The sequence below is a fragment of the Macaca nemestrina genome, chromosome 9, assembly GCF_043159975.1.
Source record: "Macaca nemestrina isolate mMacNem1 chromosome 9, mMacNem.hap1, whole genome shotgun sequence".
NCBI lineage: Eukaryota > Metazoa > Chordata > Mammalia > Primates > Cercopithecidae > Macaca > Macaca nemestrina.
Window position 1 is genome coordinate 46,496,216 of NC_092133.1, and position 22,963 is coordinate 46,519,178.

Sequence of the window (22,963 nt, forward strand, 5' to 3'; positions counted from 1 at the left end):
CTTCTTTTTTAATGCTAGCTAGTGGTCTATGTGGTCTGAATTTTTAAAGTCATCCCTTTACTCTTGAAACTATTTTGGACACAAAACCATTGATTCTGGAGTGGAGTCCTTTTTTGTTATTTAATTCCTCAAATGTTGTGATTTGTACGTTTGGTTCAATAGAAACAACGCTCCTGTGCCTCCTCTAGACATCTGTCTTCTTTAAGTGAGAGCAAATTAATTTAGTGATATAGAGTATACTCCTTTGTCAGGCCATGGGCATGTTCCTGTAAACCAGGAGTCTCTGTTAGGCTCATTTCTGAACAGTAATACCCATTTTGGGATGGATACAACATTTTATTAAAGAGAAATTTCAAGTTTTAAAAATCTGTAAAATGAGGATTAAAATATGTAGGTATAAGAGAGGAAAAGGAAGTGCCACAAGTTCTAAGCAGGGTCTTTTGTTACAATCTGCTTTTAAAAACTCCATCTTGTGGTTTTACTGCAGTGGCTGAGCCTTGTGTTTGTTGCTACAGGGTGCTATTGTTTAGCAGGAAAACTTTCTAAAGCAGAACCAGGAGAAAGATTGCGCTCCTCCCACATTGTCCAACCAACTGAATTACCAAATCACCAAGCAGGGTGAGGAGAGCAGAGGTCACCTGTTGGCCATCAAGCAGTCTATCCAGAGGCAAAACTCCTTATCTGAGGAATTTAGAAGTATTTAGACTTCCCTGTTATCTAAAGCTGGCCTATGGTTCCAGGCTTCTTTCCCCCAAATGTGTAAGTAACAAGAGTTTCTGTATATCTCCAGAATGCATGCATGTCAAAACTCACTGTGCAACCTTTGCACAGAATGTCTATGAATATAATCATTTATTATGACCTATGTGGCTGATATGGTCCAAATCACCCGTAAGCTCTGCTTTATGCTCCATAAATACCCCAAGAGAAAAATCCACCATGAACAGTCCTCTCTTCCCGCGTCACTCTGCTGTACTCTTCTACAGCATTCTTTCTTTCTAATAAAACTTACCTGGCTGGGCGTCGTGGCTCACGCCTGTAATCCCAGCACTTTGGGAGGCTAAGGTGGGCGGATCACCTGAGTTCGGGAGTTTGAGACCAACCTAGCCAACATGGTGAAACCCTGTCTCGACTAAAAAACTACAAAAATTAGCCAGGCGATGTGGTGGGTGCCTGTAATCCCAGCTACTCGGGAGGCAGAGGCAGGAGAATTGCTTGAACCCACGGGTGGAGGTTGCAGTGAGCCGAGATCACACTATTGCACTCCAGCCTGGGTGACAGAGTGAGACTCTGTCTCAAAAACAAAACAAAACAAAAAGCAACAACAAAATCCTTTCCTTTTCACACCTGTACTGTTGTTGGTAACTTCTTCTTACCAACCCACGAGTTGACAACTTTCCGATGCCTGAGCTCTGACACCTCGCCCAGCACAGGGGACACACCAATGCTTCTTTTTAAATTCACTGCCTCTAGAAACCCGAAAGGAGAAGACATTTTTAAAACACATTTTTTAAAGGATGATCACTTGTTCTATGCTTCCGTGACACTAGGAACCTTAAGGCGCCGGGGCAGAGGGGCCCTGCCATTCCCATTCATGTTATAAAACATCCCCTTTTGAAGTAGGTTAGTGATGTTCTCTGTGTGCTTCGGGGAAATAGCTGCCTTGTCGTCCTCAAAGCTACTGTGTCCTCATTTCTTGCTTTTATTGTACACGTGCTACCATTTTCACCTCAGAGCAACAGTGGCCACCAATGCTGTGTTCATTTCACTTCCCTTGTGCTCCTTCAGAAAGGATAATTTAACCAAATTATTTACCAACCACAAATAAAGATGGAGGTAGTATCAATAGTTGGAATACAGAAATGGAAATACATGGCACACGTTTCTTCTTGGGGCAAATGAAAAGGAGTGATTGTAGCATGTCCCACCTCTGGGCTTCATGACATGTTGGGACTGAATTTCTGAGACCAATGCTGTGTGCCTCAGGAACTTCCTGGCATCCGCCTGGCTCCTGTTTATACCGTACTTTCTGTTTTTCCTTGTTTACTTCATATCTTCAAAATATTTCACCCTTTAAAACTGCAAGGTTGCATTTTATTTTATTGTACAAAGAACCTACTTCAGTTTTAACTTCTTTTGGAATTTGCAGTTAGCCAGAACTGATACATTGTCTTAGCTTTTCAATAAAAGCTTTTCATTTCAATTTGTTAAGGAAAAAATGGAATGTCAGCAAAAAAACTCTCAGTTGCAGCTGAAAATCTGAGCAAGAGAGAGGCATATGCAAATGAAGTAAAGAAGGCTCTTAAACTTGTTTGCCTTCACTGAAGCAAGATAATGTCCTGGTTAATGTAGCATTAAATATATACATGCAGGAATTCCTTGTTTAGAGCTCTGGATTCCTGTATTTGTCAGAGTGTCTGTAAGAGGTTCTTATATCTATATCTTCCGTGCCTCCCTGTGTGACTTAGTCACCTTACTTTACTGTTCTGGGCTTCAGTTTCCTCATCTGTGAAATGGGGACAATAACCACCTCAGAGCTGTTGCGAGGATTAAGTGAGTTAATTCATGAAGCACTTCAGACAGTTCCTGGCATTCAGTAGCTGTTACCTGATGCGGTTTTTATTGTCATTACCATCCTACAAGCTATGTCAGCGTGTGTGAGAAATACATGTTGAAGAAATAAATGTATCAGAACCTACACATCCAAGGGAGTTTTTCCTCCTCAGAATGTTCTGACTTGGAAAATAAGCATTGATTTTGGTAGTGCTGCCCATGCAGGACATTTTGGAGGAATGCCTTCTGGGGCTGTAGCACTACATTCTTCATATGGCTCCTGTAGTGACCAATTTTCTGTCGCTTGAGTGAATGTGTCTTTGAATTTTTTCTTTTCTTTAAAAAATTTTTCTAAACATAGAAGACTTTGGAATCAAGTAAAAAAAATCTTTTGATTTAAAAACTTACCTAGAAAGTTTATTCACAAGAATGGTCATTGGGCCAAATTAAACTGATTTTTTAGTTTTAACATGCAAATTATTATTTTGGGTCTTTGGCTTTGGGGATTCATAAGGAAGTTCATATCTACTTCCTGCAGAAGCAACTGCTCCCAATCTGGTTATTTTGACCTCAAAACCCCATTATTCCTCCTGTCTCCTCTATAAGTGGAACATCAGCCACACTTTGTTTCAGGGTTCCCTTGGCCTGCAGGCCCCAGTTCCTACAGAAACTTCTTCTCCTGACAATCAGTATGATTTGTTTTTTACCTCTGCTACATATTTGTTTCTTAGCCTACGCTCTTGTTCTAACGGTTACTAATTTTTTACAGCTTGATATATGTAATGTTAACTACATAATGTGTATATCTACTCACCTTGGCTTTTTGAAATAACTTGATTGAGGGCCAGCCCTTGGGCCTCCTGTGTGGACGTGTTAAAGCACCCTGGCTTATGTCTCTATTGTCCTCTTTCCTTTCCATAATTCCAAGTGATGAGAAAAGCAGTCACATATTTTACATTCATTTGTAAGTTAAGTTGCCAGCCTTGCCACATACTCATTTTTTTCCAGCTAAGCATATTGTAATGGAAATTCTAAGTTTGTCTTGACATGTTCATTGCTCTGCACAAAGTCAGTGCTTGGTCTCCAAGACAGTTTGGGTGCTAACTTTATTTCCCTGTACTATCTGGATCGTGGAAGATCAGATGTGGATGCCTAATGTCCCTTGTTAAAATTGTCCCAAGAGCTATCATATAGACACCATGTGTGTGAGGGAAGCAGGTCCAAGACTAAATAGTGATGGCATCCTGTTGATCTGAGAAGCAGGTAAGTTGTGTTTTAAAACAAAACAAGCTGAGAAGACTTCCCTTTTCTTTTTCTTTTTTTTGCACTTGGCACTACATTACAATAACCAAAAACCCCTGCTTGAATGGTTGCTGAAAAACAAATGAAAAAATTAAACAGTAATTGAGACTTTTTGAACAATATTTAATATATATCATTGTTATATATAATTATAGGTTATATATCTCTCTCTCTCACCTCTCTTTCTCTGTAAGTGTGTTTCTCTATATGTGTGTGTGCATGTGCACATGTGTGTGTGTGTATAGTTTCTCTGTTTTCCTATACACTTTTCTTTATGGCAGTTTGCTTTCTGTTTTTCAACCATTTTATTTGGACTTATGTTTTTCATAAATTCTCCCTTAACCACTTTTTTTTTTTAAGAGCAAGTATACGTATTTTCTGCTCTAAGCCCAGGTTGGTGACATCATAGAAATTTTAGTCTTTCTTCTTTATCTCAATCTTTCAAGTATCTCATAATCTGTTCTTAAACAAATGTCTAAGAATAAAATGAGTGGCAACACTTCAAAACAGTGATTTTTTAAATCACTGTAAACACATATGTGTGTCAGATCTATTTTGAATTTTTAAAAATAATCTTAAGGAGAATAATAAACGTGCTTCTGGCCATTTTTTGAGACATAGAACCTGGAAATTTTTGTTTACATATATTTTATGCCGTAAAAGTCTTTGAAGAATGAAAAGTGGTAGTCACAGGGTGTGACTGTGTTCATTTTCTTTTCCCCCATGAGAAGGTCTAATTTGATTGCTGTAACTTCAAAGCTGTGTGTCTTGAGAATCTGATGCTAGTGGTGGTAGCTTTGGTGGAGGATTTTAAGTAGAAAAGATAATGGTTCCTGCCATGGTGATTTTAGGCAAAGGAGTGGGACATGCAGCCTCATCCCCTTCTAGGCACCAGCATCCTCATCTATTCCTATTAAAACCTGTTGGCAGGAAAAAATCAAACATGCTCCTTGAAGTGGAAGTAACTGGCAGAGGTTTTAGTGCCTTCTTCCTAGGAGGTTGTATTTTATTAGAAAAGAAAACTTTGGCTCCAGGAATAAAAATCCTTTTTTTAAAAGTGTATGAACCCTGCAGTTTGGTGCTAATAGTAACTTCTGGAGGCTCCACCCTGGTTCTCTTGATTAAACTCAAAACATCCCCTTTTCCTTCCCAAACATCTCCCAGAGTGGGTGGCTCAACCTGGGGCCAGCATTTTTATTCCATTTTCGAGGATCTTGGGCCCGTCCGTGGTCTTGTCTCCAAGTGAGGCAACTTAACAACCACTCTCTGTGGGCTTTGAGTATGGCAAGATGACCTGGCAAGCTGAGCTAGGCGTCCGCCATTCGCACAGGAAGTGGTCCTTCAGGGAAGAGCTCGAGTCATCATGAAGGCAGAGCCTGGATGGTAAAATTAATGCCCCTCATGCGGATGTTAAGTCACGGGAAGTATTAGATAGTCAATGAAAGATGAAATTATGTTGGTATACCATACAAGACAGTAATGTATAGTACTCCTTAAGAAATATTTTCAATAGGAGTTTTATGGTTGCTTGAACTAAGTTGCTTTGAGAGGTAAAAAGTTACAGTAAGTGCTGTAATTTAGAAAACCAGAGACTTACATGATAACATCTCTACTGGATTAAGTCTTCATGAGTATAACGGCATAAGTATTATAAAACTTAAGTAGAATTGGAAAATAGAAGATAAAGAATTCGTGTTTTGGATCTTACCCTTTTCTGTGCCTGAAACCCCCACATTTTCAAAAGTCCTTTCCCAGGGTCTCCAACCCTAGTTGGTCCTGTTGCCTTGTGGAGTTTCTAATTGAATGTGTGTGAAGCACTTAAATCAGAGCTGAATCTTGATCTCCTTCCATGCTGTCATCGCCTGTATTCTTTCCCAAACCATGTTTCTGTTGATTCTGCCACCAAAAAGTATCTCAAATCCACCCTCAAGTCCACCCTCCTGGCCCAGTCACCTGGGTGACTGCGGTTCTATTCATACTCACTGTGACTCTTTTCTACCCTCTTTATGAAATGGAAATCTGGTAATTCACCTCCCTCCCCTAAAAGCCAAAACAGAAAACAAACAAACCTGCAGGACCTGACCTTTCCATGACTTCCTATGATCTTAAGTTGAAATCATAATTTCATAACCCCAGTGACTCGCATGACCTGGCAGTTGCCCACTAGTCCCCAGCCCTCCGCGTTCCCCCTCTTCAATCCAGTTTTGGTTTCTCTGAAATAGCATTCACTTCACTTTTCCTCTCTCTCTCTCTTTTTTTTTTTTTTTTTCAAATTGTGGACTTTAATTCTTCAGTTCCCCCTTAAATCTCATTTTGTCAGAGAAAGCCTTAGGTTAGAAACCACCTTATTGCATGACATTGACCCCCTTGGTAGCAGTCTCTTGGTGTATCTCTAGTGGCTGGCATATAGTGGGTGCTTATTCATATTTGCTGAGTGAAAGAATGAGAGTAGTGGTATTTGTATTTTAAGCGCTGCTAGATACTCTGAGAGCTGGCATATCTAGCATGAGGTGTGGCACATATGCCACCATTTTTTTTTTTACTTGCCAGATGAGCCAGTCTATTTATTACTAATTTATCACCACATCCATCCCCTGGGCAGGCTTTCTTAGTGCCCTCCAGGCAGTCGTTTCTGGTCTACTGGTCTGTGTGAATTGGCATGTGGCACGAAACCTATTTGACAATTCTAATCTAGCAGAAAATGTCGTCACCTTCTGGATGTTTAGTTCCTTGTATTGACCTTTAAACATGTTGCATAAACTCTTTATGCCTTAATTTTCATGCCAGTCTAATATAGGTCATCAGATTGTAAGATAATTCTTTCATGAAGATTAAGGAAGAAATACTGAAAAATTAGTAGAGCATATTCAAATATAAGGTTGTATAATTATATTCAGTATGCTTTGACGTAAATAATCATTTTGCGTTTAGCCACTCTCATATGCAGACTAAAATGTAAATTTTATCTATACATAAATAAAAACTTTTGGTTGCATAGGCTTCTCATGTCTATATATGAGCCTTACAGCAGGGACTCTAATTTTCTTTCATAATTAAGTTGATTTCTTGTTTCCATTGGACTTTTACTTAATGTTTATTTTGCTAGTGAAAGATTCATTTCAGGGAGATAGAATATAAAACATCAAGAAGAAGATGCTCATTTTAAATTTAGTTTACTATCATTCTGTGGCAGTGTTTCACAAAGCATACCCATTGATCACCTGTATCAGAAACACGTGGGGATGGTTAATTTGCAGGTTCACACCCCCACAACTTACTGAATTAGAATTTGGGAGGCCCAGAAGTCTGCATTTTAAAATTATCACTTTGTACTTTAAATAAGCTCCATAGGTTTGAGAATGAGGTCCCACATAATACTTAGTATATACTGTGTCATTAATAAATTTCGAACCGGATCCGTAGAAGATGACTCATTCACTGACCTTTTCAGTCTCACCTGAGCATAAACATGTTATCAGAAAACATATCAATGCCAACACTGTACAATAAAAGGTGATGATATTATGACTAAGGTTGAAAACAGTCTATGACCTTATTCAACTGGAGCACAGAGGATCAACAAGGGGCATTGTTCCTAGACAGCTAAAACACACTGGCCTTCCGGGAACAATGGCCCTTTAACCACAGCTGACGCAGGCGGAAAGGAAGTAGGCAGGGGTCTGATCTCCTCAGTCCAGCAGTGAACGGGCGGGGTCTGTGGTTGAGTCCTCTGGAGAAGCCCGGCAGGGGAGGACCAGCAGTGCCCTTCATGCTCACCAGGGCTGTCACTGTTCTGGCCTCCCTGGATGCTCACATGGCAAGAACACTTGCCCTGAGCAGGAGGACAGGAACAATACCCATGTTTTAAAAGTTGGCATTACCAAGAGTGTAGGATTGCTTCTCACCGAGTTCAGTGCTTTCCTTGTATTAGTTCATGTAATCAGCTTAAGCAGGGGAAATCCAGGGTGTTGATGAGAAGGCAGACTTTAACCCTAGACCGGATTCTGGGGAAGGTTACAAGTCTCCATCTCCTGTTCTTATCAAAACTTGCTCTACTCTTTTGGATCACCTTTGACCACTTAATGGTACTTACAGCTTTTATCTCACAGTTCTGTCTCCAGATCAGTATTGTTTTCTGTCATTTCCTGAATGTGAATTCCATCCCACTGAGTAGACACAGAAGTTGTCAGTGGGGAATGGTGTCGTCCCTCTCCTCTGGTGTTTGGAAATGTGTGGGAACATTTTCAGTGGTCATGATGATAAGGGGTGTGTATATCAGGATTTAGTGTCCTGAGGGTGTGGGATGCTAAATACCTTTCAGTAGTCGGGAGTGGGAGGATCCCACTTAATGAAGGATTGTCCTGTCCAGAATGCTGAAGGCACCCTGATAAGCTCTTTTTTTTTTTCTTTTTTTTTTTGGGACGGAGTCTTGCTCTGTTGCCCAGGCTGGAGTGCAGTGGCACGATCTTGGCTCACTGCAAGCTCTGCCTCCAGGGTTCATGCCATTGTCCTGCCTCAGCCTCCCAAGTAGCTGGGACTACAGGCGCCCACCACTATACCCGGCTAATTTTTTTGTATTTTTAGTCGAGACGGGGTTTCACCCCGTTGGCCAGGATGGTCTTGATCTCCTGATCTTGTGATCCGCCCGCCTCGGCCTCCCAAAGTGCTGGGATTATAGGTGTGAGCCACCACACCCTGCCCACCCCTGATAAGCTCTTTGGGTTTATCTGCATCTTATCCAGCACCTTATTATTATTTGTTTAATTTGTGTATTTCTAGAGGCAGGATCTCACTCTGTTGCCCAGGCTGGAGTGCAGTGGCATAATCATAGCTCACTGTAACTTTGAATAGCTGGGCTCAAGCAAGCCTCCTGCCCCAGCCTCCTGAGTAGCAGTGCCTTCTTGAAAACTGACCAAACATTTAATATGTAATGGAATTCATATGGCTTAATAGTTGCAGTATGAGCTTAGTTACTTGCAGGGGAAATAAGCAAATGGTTGAAGCCATATTCTTGGATGGCTTTTGTGCTCTCACAGTGAAGGTGTCACTCTTCTTGAATTCTGCTTTGTAACCTCATACTTCCTGATGGTACAATGTAGACAAGTGCTGTGACCTAGGGAACAATCCTAAGCAGCTACTGTTCCACTCAGGCAACATTCCTATTTCAAAAACTACCAGCATGTAGTCCCACTGAAACCTTGGTTTCACTAAAAGAAACAGGGCGATGCTAAGTAAATTAAGAGTTAGCATCATGAAATGGGGTAGAGGGCTGAGTACCCCAACATTTTATCTCTAATACCATCCCAGGTGAGTAGTCTTAGCAGTAGGAGGGTTTGAGATTTGGAGGTACAGGCTCCACACTCCCAAACTTTCTGGAGAAAAGGTTACTTTACTTTGTCTGTTGATCAGAAAGCTACTGTGTGGGAAAAACAAAGGTTTGAACTAAGGATCAAACAAGATCAGTACAGGGTCCTAGGATATTCATTGATACATATCAGTCATTCAGTTAGACATGTTAGAGATACAGACTGCAAGAATTCAGCCAAAGGAGCTTGAGAGAAATGCAAATGCTAAAATGACTCAGTGGGCTGTTTTCCCTGGAAGGCCTGGGGGCCAAACAAGAAGCAATGTGTCAACCCTTTGTCTCTGTTAGTCTACTTCTAAGAGTAATTTCTAAGGAAATGATTAATGATGTATTCAGAGATTTCACTCTGAGGATGCCTAGTGAGCACTGTTTGAGGCTGAACATTGAAAACAACCCAGATGATGTCCAAAAGGAGGTTGAATAAATATAATTCACCTATATGAAAGACTGTTGCATAACCTTGACAATGATTATAGCATGTTTTTAATCATGACAATGATTATAGCATGTTTTTCATATTTTTCATGTATGAAGAAAAGTATGACATGGGACAAAAATGTATGAAAAACATGCTATAATAAACAGGTTAAGATTTCAATAAAGAAACTTCGTAAACATAGAGGAGAGACCTGGAAAGGCATTAATCAAAATGTTCACTTGGATTATCTTTGAGTAGTGAAATTCCAGGTAGTTTTTCCTTCTTAGAGCTTTAGTACTATACATAAAATGTTTTCTGTGAGCATGTAGAATTATTTTTGTAATTAAGCAGCTTAATACAGCAATAAAAACATGATTATTAGCAGGTGCCTTGTCAACCCTTTACTCCAAATATTCCTGATTGTTCTAATCATTTAAAATCTCAGTAATTATGTATTCCATTGTTTTAAATCTAAATATTTCTGACAGATTTATTCCTCAAAAGGAGATGAGTTTTTCGTTTGTTTATTTTTTTGAGACAGGGTCTTGACTGTTTATGCAGTGGCACAATCACAGCTCACTGCAGCTTTGATCTCCTGGGCTCAAGGGATCCTCCCACCTCATTCTCCTGAGTAGCTGAGACTATAGGCGTGCACCACCATTTTTGACTAGTTTTTGATTTTTTGATTTTTAGTAGAGATGGGGTCTTGGTGTTTGCCCAGGCTGGTCCCAAACTCCTGGACTCAAGAGATCTTTCTATTTCAGCCTCCCAAAGTGTTAGGATTGCAGGCACGAGCACTGTGCCCAGCTGGAAATGAGGATTTTGATTACAAGGAGTGGATGTGTGTGGGGGAAGAACTTAAGTCAATTAAAGAATGTGAAGCAAGAAGGGATATCAATACAGTAAAGAAGAAGAATGTATAAAAACAAAATCTAATACAGTAATACTAACTACATTTGTCTAGATTGAAGCTCTGCCTAGGAAATTTCCACTGAGACGTCATACATTCATGTTTCTGAGTGGGGTTGGGTAACAGCCATAAAGGCCAAGCTTGGCTCCTCTCCCCCAAAAAGTGGCTGAATCAGAGGTGGGAGAGCATCTCAGACACTAGAGCTGATGTTCAGAAGAGTCAAGTTTCCATCTTCACACCTAGAGCCCAAGATCATAGAGTGGTATCAGTGAATCAGCCCATTAAGAATTTAAGCTTGGCCAGGCGTGGTAGCTCATGCCTGTAATCCTAGCACTTTGGGAGGCTGAGGCGGGTGGATCATGAAGTCAAGACATCAAGACCATCCTGGCCAACATGGTGAAACCCCACCTCTATTAAAAATGCAAAAATTAGCTGGGCGTGGTGGTGCACCTGTACCTGTAGTCCCAGCTACTGGAGAAGCTGAGGCAGGAGAATTGCTTGAACCCAGGAGGCGGAGGTTGCAGTGAGCCGAGATGGCGCCACTGCACTCCAGCCTGGTGACAGAGCAAGACTCCAACCCCCTGACCAAAAAAAAAAAAAAAAAAATAAAGGAAAAAAATTAAGCTTGCTCTAAGGAAATACTTGCAGCAGTATTTCTCAGAATAAATTCTGTGCATAGGCATGCTTCATACGAACAACCACGGTACAATGAAAAAGGCTAGATACTTTTTAAGATGATAATTATTTTATTTATTTATTTATTTATTCATTTTGAGATGGACTCTTGTTCTATCACCATTCTGGAGTGCAGTGATGTGATCTCAGCTCACTGCAACCTCTGCCTCCCAGGTTCAACTGATTCTCCTCCCTCAGCCTCCCAAGTGGCTGGGACTACCGGCACCCGCCACCACACCTGGCTAATTCTTGCATTTTTAGTAGAGATGGTTCCACCATGTTGGCCAGGCTGGTCTTGAACTCCTGACCTCAGGTGATCCAACCGCCTTGGCCTCCCCAAGTGCTGGGATTACAGGCATGAGTCACCACACCTGGCCAATAGCTATTGTTTTTAATGGAAAATTTATTTACTTAGCAATGTCTGCATGCCTGCTGCCATGAGTGGAAACTTCTAGTTGCTGTGGATACAAAACCGAAAAAGAAAGGTGTGAGAACACAGCTATCATTTTGTTAACCTATTTGGTGTATTTTGCCTATTCTTTTTCTACGTGTACATATTTTATATTTTAAGACTATTTTTGCATACTGCTGTCCTCACTTAATATCTGAAGCATTTCTGCATGAGTAAAATTTTTAATGACTGCATACTATTCAACTGTGTGGATATCTCAGTTTTGTAAATTGCTTCCCTGTTGTTGAACAATTAGGCAATTTTGCATTTTAGTAGTGAAAATAGTAAAACGAATTTTATCCTCATTTCTAATTATTTCCTTAAGATAGATTCAAACTGGAACTGTGTCAAACAGCATGGACATTTTTTTTTCCACTTTAACTGGAATCTTTTTTTATTATTATTATACTTTATGTTCTAGGGTACATGTGCACAACGTGCAGGTTTGTTACATATGTGTACGTGTGCCATGTTGGTGTGCTACACCCATTAACTCATCATTTACATTGAGTATATCTCCTAATGCTATCCCTCTCCCCTCCCCTCACTCCACAACAAGCCCTGGTGTGTGATGTTCCCCTTCCTGTGTCCAAGTGGTCTCATTGTTCAATTCCCACCTATGAGTGAGAACACAGCATGGACATTTTTAAGGCTCCTGATGGATAATGTTTCCCTGTGTAGGGAAGCATTAATCTCATTTTACTATCATTAGCATTGAATATTTTAAAGTGCCGATTTAATATGAAATACTGCGTTGGTTCAATTTACATTCCTTTGAATAATAGGTTACATTGAGCCAATGTCCACAATGTCCATTTGTTACACTATTTTTCATGTACCCAGTACTATATTTTAACTTCTTTTTAGTTATGCAAATGATAGATGAATAAATCTCAAAAGATTTTAACACTACAGACAAAGCCCTCTTTGTCTTCTCTCTCTTTCCCTTTCCATCCCTACAGGTGCCCACTTTTATCAGCTGAGTGTATCTTTGTAGACCTTTTGCTATACTTAAAATGTGTGTGTGCAGATAGTTAAATACATAGATGCACAGTTTTATTGGGCATTAAACACTTATATTCTATATATTTTGGGGATAAATTTATGGTTTTTAACTTTCCTTATTTTTTCTCCTTGAGATCTGGTCTTACTGTGTAGCCCAGGCTAGACTAGAACTCCTGGGCTCAAGTGATCCTTCTGCCTTAGCCTCCCGAGTAGCTGGGACTGTAGGGTTGTGCCACCGCACCCAACTTCCTTTTTTGTTTTTAACCGGTGCAGAGGATATCATATTATATGTAACATGGTTCATTTAACTATGTGTTCATTAGCCATTTCTGTTTTTCTTATGTAATTTACATATGTGTGTATATAAACTTTATATATTTTTATGTTTTTTTTTCTATTTAAGGTTTAGTGTTTTCCTTATAGATTTATATATGTTCTCTTTTATAATAATTATTTATTATTTCCTGAACATAATTAAGAAAAATGTGTGTGTTCACTTACAAATAACAACCTTTAAAATGTTCTGAAGAGATAAAGCAAAACACCGTATGTAAACAATTGACAATTCAAATAATGTTAGAGAAAAGTTTGAAGCTTCCTGTTTCTTATTTTCAAATTCCTATGTTAAAGCTGATCTGATTATTAAACATTTGTTCACTGACCTTTCAGAGTTTCAAGCTGTACTTCTCAACTTACCAATATTAATGAGTGCTTTTGATTGACAGTGCTGATAATCAGAACAAAGGAAGGACTGTTATATTAAAGTTTAAAAAGAAAAATTCATCTTAATGGTATTTTGAATTAAGGGGAAAAAAATCCCTTAATCCTGACCTTTGCCAGTTCTATCACAATTAAAACAAAAAAAGTAAACCTAAAATAAAAGAATTTATTGGGGGGAAAAGCTCTCTCTATTTTTTTTTCACCATCTTTGTCAAAGATTTCAGTGAGATTGCAATACTCTTGTAATAGTGTTTCTGTTTTTAGAGAAGTTATGTGGAAACATTGGTCCACTCAAAATAGAAGAGTATTTAAAAATATTCTATTTATACTCTATATTAGCTCAGCATTTTTTTCATGAAGATCAATATCTCATCCTTTGGATTTATGTGGTACCTGTCTCATTTATTTTTGAGCATGTTGTGTATGCCCCAGCAGACTCGGTGCTGTCAGAATTCATGTCTTACTGTTACTGTTCCTGGCATCTAACTCAGCACTTGGTACCTAGTAACTGCACTTGGTGGATTGCTTACATGAACTGAAGTAATCACACATTCAAAGAAATCAGCTATCAGTCTATTCTACAGTCATAGCAGGTCTGGGAAATCCAAACCTGATCCATGTAGCAATAAAAAAAGATGGACTGCTTTGCCTAGGGCTAAAGACCTAAAAATTACCTTCCAAATCATGAATTTTGGGGAAGATTGCATAGGGAACTCATAAACCAAATTCTTTTAGCAATTTTAGAGCTTTAAGAAAAATAATTTGACTTGATGCAAGGTTTAACAACAGTAAGTCCTCACTTAATGTCATCGATAGGTTCTTGGAAACTTAAGATTCTTAAGAGAATCGACATGTTAAGAAACCAATTTTCTCATGGGCTAATTGATATAAATAAGAAATAAGTTCCTATGGCATATTTCTGACCACAAAACATCACCAAACTTCTAAATAAGGACCAAAACACTTCTAATATTAAACATTGAGGTGGATATGAGCTATACTTACACTTAAGAAAAATTGATACAAACAAGATGATTATTCATCCAATTATTCTAGTTCAGGGTTTTGGGTGAGAGAGCCTATCCCAGCAGCTCAGGGCCCAAGGTGGGAACACATTCTGGACAGGATGCCATCCCATCACAGGACACACACACACACACACACACACACACACACACACACACACTCTCTCTCTCTCTCTCTCTCTCTCTCTCTCTCTCTCTCTCTCTCGGACTGGGACCATGGAGACATGCCAAGGAACCTAACGGACGTATCTCTGGGAACTGGATAAGAAACCAGAGTACCTGAGAAAACCCATGCAGACATGGGAAGAACTTGCAGACTCCACATGGACAGTGACCCTGACCAGGAACCATTTTTTTTTTCTCATCAGTGTTATAACAAAAAAAGTTGAATGGAACAGTGTTATTCAAGGACCTTCTGTGTACATATGAATGTAAATAATTCAGTCCCAAGCCAGAATTTGGTCTCAGAATCTGGGTTGCAATCCTGGCTTGACCACTTGCATGCTGGTTACTGACCATTCTCTATGAACTTTATCTGTAAGCGTCTTTATCTGTAAGATGAGATTAGTGCCTACCTTATCCTGCTATTGCTTGGATTAAAGCTATCTGGCATATCCCAAATTCTTAGTAGGTGGAGATGGTGGTATTGGTATAGGTAGTATACCTTCCAAGCATGCATTCAAGCAGTGGGCAGGTAGGGAAGGTGGGCCGCAGCAGAGAGGAGGAAGACGTTCAAACCATTGGGTAGGATGAGTGGATCCAATCCCTTTGTAAGGCAGGTGGTGGAGTGGGCAGTTAAAGAGCTAGGCCCTAGTTTGAATGACATTGTGGGGATTCAAGAAGACTTTTGTCACATGTATAGTACAGTGACTAGCTGTTACCTCTGGTTCAGTACTAACCACGCTAACAGGCCTGTAGAGCAGCAGCTTGTGGATGATTGTGTACCAAACACTTGTATCATGTTTATTGAACAGTGTGCTCTAAGTCACTTTGAAATGAATAGGATGCACAAAGGTAAGGGAATAGTAAAGTATGGCACGTCCCCAAACAAATAGAATAGCTTTTTACTATTAAGAAAAGTAAAAGTTGAGCAGAGAGTAAGGTCCTAACAGGTAGTCTACACATGTATGTTCCATTTAAAATATGAAACTCATGAGCACACATGGGTGATAGCAAGATTTTCACTGATAACAAGCTTCAGATCAATCAGATGGTGGGGCTGAGGTATAAATGGTGCCTGCCTTAGCTAAGTGAGATGACGACTTTCTGAATAGTGAAGTAGTTGTTGAATTTTCAGAAAACCTTTTCTGTTGTTTCTAGGATTGTCCTGTATAAAAGACCACATCCAAATGGTTTTCCTAGAAGGTCATGTGTTAGAGACCATCCTGTTTGTGAAAACTCCCTGCGCGATATGTTTTCAGTCATCTTATCTAGTACTTTTTAACTTGAAATAAGAAAAAGGTGTTTATTTCTACATTTTCAGTGCCTCCCTTTCCAATATCCTTTTCCCTGAAGCACACTTTAGTATTATCCTCATAGATTTTTAGTGAAAATGGAAGAAACCACACTGCATTTGCATGTATTATATAAACTATTGTTAAAAAAGAGGATTGTGTGCTGGACGCAGTGGCTCATGCCTGTAATCCCAGTGCTTCGGGAGGCCGAGGCGGGAGCGTTGCTTGAGGCCAGGAGTTTGAGACCAGCTTGGGTAACATAGCAAGACCCCGTCGGTACAGGAAAAAAAAAAATAGCCAGGTGTGGTGGCACATACGTGTAGTCTTAGCTACTTGGGAGGCTGAGGTGGGAGGATCGCTTGGAGCCCAGGAATTCAAGCCTACAGTGAGCTATAATCATGCTAACTGCACTCCAGCCTGGGTGGCACAGTGAGACTCTGTCTCTAAAAAAAAGATTCTGTTTTCCTTTAGGAGGAAAGCCCTTTTATATGTTTTCCTTTGATTAGAATTATGTGACCTGCCCTTTTCCCTTTCTGTCCTATCAGAAATTTAGAAATACTTTTAATGTTCAGTCGCACTGACAGCATTATCAAGTTAATTTTTAATTATGTAATGAAATGAACTTCTAATGATGGTGTTAGAACATTTTAGAAAAATATGTGTCTTTAAGATTTTAGGATAGGAAAACACATACAGTTTAATTGACTGTAAGAAGGCCAGGATTTTGGAGGAAACACTAGGGCCAAAAAAATTCTGATGACGCTAATCTAAAATAATCAAACTATATGTTAACAGGGTGGCTGATCATTAGTTTGCGGAAACTTCTTATTTAAGGCAATGTGCAGATTTTTGGGGGATGGGATGATGATTGAGAAACACAGTTGCTATGTAGGAGTATTTAGCATACAGAGGGACTGTGCTGCTTTTTCACTTTAAAGGAAATAGTGAAGATTGGACAAGGAAATTGCAAAGAATATTGGAGGAAAGAAAACTCCTTTTTTTGTGGTGTGGGATTGAAATGTAAGCAGTGTTAGCCATTCCCTCCTCTGGGTTCTCCAGTACATGGTTTTCCTTTTCCAAAAGCACCAGTTGCATGGTACGGAATGGTAATTATTTGTTTAGAGTCTGTCCCTCCATTCAACCGTTGTTGGCCCGGCCTTGTTCTTCTTTATTTCTGCTGTGTCAAGCACAATGCTACAATAAATTTTTGCATATATGATTCATATTTCTGAAATAGTCGATTAGATGGCATTTTTTAGACCTGTAAGTATTTAATAATATTGGCAAATATTTTTAATAGTCAAAGGGAATAGGGAGGCGTTTTTCACCCCCGAAGTGTAAGATGTGCTCATTCAAAAAAAGTTCAGAAAATCGAACTTCCTGTAATTCCACGTTTCTATGACTGTTAAGTTCCAAAGAGCAGTGTAATAGTAAGTAATCCTCCTTGGGCAGCCCCTCACACCTTTTTCCTCTGCATTTTGTATTATGACTGAGTGTGAACATCCATCCATGTTTATTGAAGGCCTAAGTTTACCTAGCATTGTATTATGGTAAGGATACAGTGGTCTCCAAAATATGAACTCTGCCCTTTCAGGGATGGCAATTATAGTCTGGAAGTATTAGAGGCAGAGTTGAGTCTTAGAATTTACATAGTGAACTTTCTTGCTGCCTTCTTTTTTCTTGAGGACAGGCGGCACATAGAAAACCATAAACAAAAATGTTTACAAGTAATTGATTCGAACCTTGGTGGTAAGGATGTTCTGCTATCAACAAAATTAGAAATGGATCTTTGGCTTTACCTTTTCCTGCTGTATCCACACCTACCCCAAACACATACACATATCCTGTCTAATGCCATTGATGTTCCTTTGTTTTCCGCATGTTCCAGCTGTAGGAACCAATGTGTTGCTGTGGAAATATAGTCACTTTTGGATAGCTATGGCAATTTGTAAATTACCCATCTTTGACAATGTTTCCAAGGGACATTCTGACTAAACTGGATGATGGAATGAGATTTCTAGTAGTATGTCACTTTCACCAGTGGCATATCACAACCTCCCAATCAGTGATTTAGGCTTCTTCTTCTCCTTTTTTTTTTGAAACAGAGTCTTGCTCTGTTGCAATCATGGATCATTGTAGCCTCAGCCTCCTGGGCTCAAGCAATTCTCTCACCTCAGCCTGGCTAGTTTTTATTTTTTTGTAGAGACAGAGGTCTCCCCGTGTTGCCCAGGCTGGTCTAGGGCTCCTGGGCTCAAGCGATCCTTTCACGTTGGCTTCCCAAAGTGCTGGGATTACAGGTGTGAGCTACCACCCAGCCTAGGCTTCTTTAAAGCACAGTATGTGCAATGGGGATTTAGATATTGATAATATTGGGATGTTGCTTGATGACATTCTGATTGGTGCCAAGGAAATGCTTTGCGGAATGGCCATGTTTCTGACTGCCTCACTGGTAAGTCTTTTGGTTTTAAGCAATAATCTCTGCTGTGTATTGGTAGTGTACCTGGAGTCAATCATTCAACCTCTGAGAGACTCAGAATCCTCATCTGTAAAATCAGGATCATTTGACAAACCCCCAAGTGGTTTTGAAGATTGAGTAAAATCTGTGTTGTACCTGTTACAGGACTGAGGACAAAGTAGTCCCCTAATACACAACTGCTCTTATCTCATAAGATGAAAGGATTTTTTTTTTCTCTCGCATTTTGAAACACAGATGTATCATACTTTTTGGGCTCTAATAGTTCATACTTATTGATATCATAATGAATCCACAATGTATTTCAAATCCTGTAGGTTGCATACTTTTTGGTTTATAGACTGATATTGTGTACTTGGTACTGTTAAATGTTACTTAGGAATGAATCTTGAAGGAAAATAGCAACTATTTATTTATTTAGTATTTTTATTATTTTATTTATTTAGTACTTAGAGCCATGTCCTACAACTAAACTCTTTCATAAATTTTCTCATTTAATCCTTACAATGAGGATATTGAAGAGACAGGTCAAGTAATTTATTTGTTGAAGACCACAGAGTTGTCATTGGAGGACCTGCCAATCAAATCCAGGCATGTCTGACTTCTAAGCCCAGGTTCTTAGCCCTCTTCTTTCCCTGTAGCATGTGTTAAATAACTGAGAAGATGGCTTTTCAGGGTGACAGACACAAGTGTTTTTTGGATGACTTTCAGTCTGGGTTGCTACCGTGTGCTTAAACACATCATTTTCTAGTTAAAGGCCTCTTCTTCTTTCTGTTATGTGTCAAGATAGCACAAGTAACCCATAAACACCACACTTCATTTATGTTCCTACTGGACCCTTATCATAGTCTGTTTTCACTCTAGTTCTTAGCGGACACGTCTAAGGAGAGGCAGCGTATGAAGTGGCTAGGAGCCTAAGATTCTGAAACTGGATAGCCAGGAGCTGAATCTCAGCTCTGCCAATTATAGGCGGTGCAACTGAGAGCAAGTTATATTTTCTCTCTGTGCCTCAGTTTCTCATCTGTAAATTAAGGAAAGTAAGTAATACTTTAAAGGGTTATTTTGAGGATTAAAAGAGCAAATATAGATGCTTAAAAGTATGTGTGCAAACATGTACACACACACACACATTGCCTGCAGCACTGTCTGGCACATGGGGAATATTCCACAACTGTTTGTGATTAACAATAAGGTGATGATGTCCTTTGAGCAATGCTGTGGGCTGTGCCATTTTCATTTTGACTTTCCGCACAGAGGCCTACCCCAGTGCTCCATGTGTGATGGGTACACCATCAATGTCTACTTAGGGAGTGGATGGCTGTGGATGGGCTGAATGGTTGAACACATGGCCAGTTCTTTTTCTTTTTTTGAGACGAAATCTCACTCTGTCACCAGGCTGGAGTACAGGGGCACCATCTCTGCTCACTGCAACCTCCTCCTCCCAGGTTCAAGTGATTCTTCTGCCTCAGCCTCCCGAGTAGCTGGGACTACAGGCACGCACCACCATGCCTGGCTAATTTTTGTATTTTTAGTAGAGACGGGGTTTCACCATGTTGGCCAGGATGGTCTCGATCTCTTGACCTCGTGATCCACCTACCCCGGCCTCCCAGAGTGCTGTGATTACAGGCGTGAGCCACTGCACCCAGCCAGCAAGTTCTTTTTCGTCTTGAAGTTGTATTACTCTCATTGACCTAAACACCCTCTCTTGCCTTTAAGAGAATCAGGGATTGAACAGCAGGAAGAAGTTGACCCAAGTAAAGTTAAAATTATTTGCCAGTAATAATAGCTAACATTTATGAAGTGCTTGCTACATGAGAGACCCAGGGTAAATAAGATTAACTTAACTGAATCCTTTCTCAAACCTCGCAAAGCAGGTATTATCCTATTTTGTAAGTGTAAGTTTAATTTGCACTGGTCTTATCCCTGTAGAGAAGAGGTTGTGCATTGAAACAGGGAGATTGTGTGTTTATATGGTTTAGCTCTGTGTCCACACCCAAATCTCGAGTTGTAATCCCCATGTGTCAGGGGAGGGACTTGGTGGGAGATGATTGGATCATGGGGCGGATTTCCCCCATGCTGTTCTCATGATAGTGAGTGAGTTCTCCGACATCTGATGGTTTAAAAGTGTGGCACTTCTCCCACCGACCACCCCCTCCTACTACTGTTAGAAGAAGGTGCTTGCTTCCCCTTCGCCTTCTGCTGTAATTGTAAGTTTCCTGAGGCCTTCCAGTCATGCTTCCTGTTGCCTTCCAGTCATGCTTCCTGTTAAGCTTGTGGAACTGTGAGTCAGGTAAACCTCTTTTCTTCATAAATTACCCAGTCTCAGGTAGTTTCCATAGCACTTTGAGAACGGACTAATACACATGTGAATCCCACAGCACTAGCAGAGCTGGGGTTTCCCTCAGGTCTCCCTGAGTGACTTTTGGCCTGTAGCAAAGCACTCAATAAATGGTTGTATTATCGATTATTATCAAAACTCCTGAGGTAAAAATCACATATTCTACAGGAATACCAATTTGGGAGTTCTACGTTTTAATAATTAACATGGCAACCTTTGTCATGGGAATACAAACTATAGACTCCTTAGTTAAAAGTTCTTGCTTTGGAGAAAGTCACTGTCTTAAAGCTGAAATTCTTATAGGTTAAAGTTGTTTTCACTGCTCTGTCTTTGGTGGAAATGGAAAAATGCTATCTATTGCTTATAGCAGAGTAGTGCTTAAAATGATGGTAAGTGGTAGAATCTCCCTTGTTTTCCCTAGACAAAACTTTCTCTGGGAATTTCATACCTCACATTAGGTTTCAGTGATCTTTACTTTTCTACTTTTGATTCTTTTCTGTTTTTCAGTTTTCCGGAGAACTGTAGAGCCCAGCATTGATAACTTTGACCTTGCCTGATTTTTATTTTGAAGTGAGATTAAGATCTTCACAGTCAAGGTCTAACCAAGAGACCGAGCATCTTGGTCTCTACCAGTGAAGAAGGGTAACCTGCTTGAGTGATGCCTGTACTGAAATACTGATCCTCTCTACCTTGCTCTTCATGAGGCTGTCTGGGTGGCATTTGGAAGGAGCACGTCATCAGCATTCCTGTTCATGCCTCCTTTACACCCCACCTTCACAATCTGGAGCCAGAAATGGACATATTGGATCTGTAGCACACAGGGCCCAGATGGGGTGCAACAGGATTTTTCCTATTCACTAATCTTCACTCATTCAATTTGTGTAGGAGCCAACATGTAAACCCAATAAAGGATGCTATTTGTTACCCAGTATAAGAACTTCTTGAGGACAGAATTGATTTAATTATTCAAATATTCCAGATTCTTTCCTCTGAGAGCTCTTCTTAATCTTTGATTTAATGCTTTTTTTTCTAATCCCTAGTAAGAAAATTCTTTCCTATTTCTGCCACTTCTTTTAAATGTTATTTTGCTTGAGCCATGTGTACCTTACTTGATTCTTAGAAATTGCTGGTCACCCTGTCTTGGTAAAATATTTTGGTCTTTATTATGGGCATTATAGTTGATGTTAGTTTATAGGTCTCTTTTTGCACCCTCTTCTGAAGGATTCTGATGAGTTACTCTCATCTTATTTTTACCCTTTCAGTGTTGTCATAGGGTCACCATTGACATTCTGGGCCTTTTGCCTGGAAGTACCTATTATGCTGTTAATTTTTCAACTAATTATGTTTCATGTTGTTTGTAATGAAAAGCCTATGAACTCTGTGGCTACACCACTCCCCAGCTGCGTGACATTGGGATGCTGTGTAGTCTTTCTTCATGTTTGCTCATCTGTAAATGGGCTGATAATAATAAATATCACCTACTTTACAGACCTGGTAGTAGCACTAAATAAGATCATACATGTTAAGTGCCCATCCATGCTTAGCATATCAAAAGCACTCAGTGAAGTTCATTTATTATAAAGGTGAGCACAGGGCTGGGGCACTAATCCAGCTTTGAATGGTGATCGTGAAAAAATTTTCAGAGTCAGTCAAGAGAAGAAATGAGGAAAAGGGTGTTTCGTGAAGGGGGAATGGCTACAAGTTTTTCACTAGTGATGCAGCATAAAGTGTTAGGGGATGAAATGGTAAGGGGGACTGGGAGCAGTTCATGGAGGTCTTGTTTTATCAAGCCCGGGGGCTCAGACTGCATTCCTGGGAAATGGGTCACACAGAAGAATTTGTACCTCATTAGGGTGCTGGACACATGCAGACTTGAGGAAACAGAATTCAACAAGGTCTACAGGAGACATTGTGACCTGTGAGAAGACTGTTCTAAGAGCCCCAAGAAGATTAGGAATGCCTGGACAGTGAGGAGTACAAAAGGACAATTAAGCATTTTGTTTACATCAGATGCTCACTTTGAAGATCCAGGGGACCTGAAGTAGAACCAAAGAAAGGTACAACTTGTCATGCATTGATTCCTTGTGAGAAAATGAATTAGATGAGCTGAAATATGGATTTCTAATGTGAAGGAATTCTGCCCAAGAAGTAGCAAGAGGGTGTCCCACATTTCAGTCTGCAAACTGTGTGTTTGGAATGCCTTGTGTGTGCACACGTGCATGCAGTGTGCCATAGGCACAAATCTACTGGCTTGTGCAGGGAAGACTTTTTCTC

At 40.0% G+C, this 22,963-nt stretch overlaps 1 protein-coding gene across 3 annotated transcripts in view; it reads left to right on the plus strand.

The window, feature by feature from the left end:
- Positions 1-22,963, plus strand: part of LOC105480969 (sphingomyelin synthase 1) — a 310,632-nt gene that overhangs the window by 76,448 nt on the left and 211,221 nt on the right. For all 3 annotated transcript variants that reach the window (XM_071069547.1, XM_071069545.1, XM_071069546.1), the window contains exon 3: positions 22,542-22,746. The gene's annotated coding sequence lies outside the window, so the exon portion shown is untranslated. The remainder of the gene's footprint in view (positions 1-22,541; positions 22,747-22,963) is intronic.